Source organism: Augochlora pura, chromosome 4 (genome assembly GCF_028453695.1).
Source record: "Augochlora pura isolate Apur16 chromosome 4, APUR_v2.2.1, whole genome shotgun sequence".
In the NCBI taxonomy this organism is placed as follows: Eukaryota; Metazoa; Arthropoda; class Insecta; order Hymenoptera; family Halictidae; genus Augochlora; species Augochlora pura.
Window position 1 is genome coordinate 26,420,138 of NC_135775.1, and position 1,848 is coordinate 26,421,985.

Below are 1,848 nucleotides of genomic sequence, written 5' to 3' on the forward strand. Positions count from 1 at the left end.
GAGGAGGGAGGGGGGCAGGCAAAGGAATTGAAAATTCTTTTCGACAACTATTCGACGTCCGGCTAACTCTCATGAGAAAATTGCCGTCGTAAAAACTGTTCGCTCGAATGCATGCGATTTAATGAAAAATTCCGAGCACTGCATTCCCCCGCTGCGCAGGCTTCCCCGGGTTTCGCTGCGCGGACACGCACCGCGTAGGACGTACTGTTCTCGTTGTTGTTCGTCGAAATATTTTTCGTAAAGTAAAAAGGATTCGAAGGAAGCGTTACGGTGGACGGTGGAAATACACACACACCCGTTATCGATCCGTTTCCTTCGGCCGATTAGCCGCAGTTCCGATGCAAACGAGACTCGCGACCGACGCGACGCCGCGACCCAATTTTCAGTGCAACAATCCCCCCTTCCCTTCCGCTTCCGGCCAATAATCTTAACCGACTTCGATCGTCGACGGCGAAACCGTCCGATCGTTTCCGCAACCGAACGGAAACTCTCCGAACGCGGGAGTGTCGAAGATGACCAGCTGCGACACCTGCGATCTTGTTCGTATCTCAACGGCGACGGAATCTCTGTTCTAGCAAAGTTGTTCCATCATTGGCGAGGTTTCCTGTTCCAGACGGCGAACTGCGTCGGAAATGCATAGAGTCTACCGTGCATGGAGAATAATGAATTTAAAATGACGATTTGGAAATGCTTTTTTTTAACTTTTATCGTCGACCTGTTTAAATACCGATCAACACTAGATTGCCCAAGCAAGTCATTTTGACTGCTTTTCAATTTCAATTAGAAAAATAATTATGTAAATAATGACACAGCTTCTTATAATTTTGTGACTTTTTCTAGAACATGTAAATGCGTTTATTAATCATTGTTGTTGCCCCCCCCCCATGGCAATATGGTATATATGGTATATATGCGTGTGTTATACCTATATTGCCGAGAAGCAGTCATTTTCCCGCCTTGAAGTTCCCGTCTTTCCAGTGTTAAATACAGTTTCTGTGCGCGATAATTATACATTTATTAGATTCTCTATCTCAGTTTCATTTCTCCCTTATCCTGTTGTATTATTTATTGCGTGTATATATCGCGAACATTTTCCTTACTTCCTTATCGACGCTCGGATTACTCTCGCCCTGATCTTATAACGTGCAGCCCAATTTCCTCTTCCCCCTCCCCCCCGAGAAACATGCAAGCTGGCGTGTTCGACGAATCGATTGCTTTTGCGAGGCACCTTCCGACTCTCGAGTCAAGACACCGGCCTGAAACGGCGCCTCGCCGTTTCCGACGCCTCCTCGACTTTCCCAGCGGCCTATTTTCCCTCCGCTGAGACCGGTGTCGTCCGGTCTCCTTCCGCCGGAATACGAATGGCACGCTCTCATCGCGGGCCACATTTTTCTTTTTCCGGAGAACTCCCACGGGTGCCGACCCCTCGGGCGATTTCGCCGGGAATCACGGCCGAGTTTCGGCAAAGTCCCGAGCGCGTCGCGCGAAAGGAAGGAAAAACGCGGACCACCGCCGCGGCGGCTGCGACCTTTCCCATGCGCGCGGAAAATTGAATCGAGCGACGGCCATTGCGGAAACTCTGTCTTCGGAAAAACTGGAAGTTCTCGCGGAAATTACGCCCCGGAGAAATTACAAGGGAGACCGTTTTCGAGCGGGTCCGGAACTTCGGTGGAGTCGACTTTTCGAAATGCGAAGGTTTCCTTTGCGAAGGAGCGCGCGCGCGCGGTCTTACGAATTTAAAGTATTTCCGCTGGAGGAAAATATAATTTATAGAGCAAATAATGGTGAACTTTTTCGTGCCGATTTTGTTAAAAAGTCGAAGAAAACCGGGAGGAAAATTAAATACCG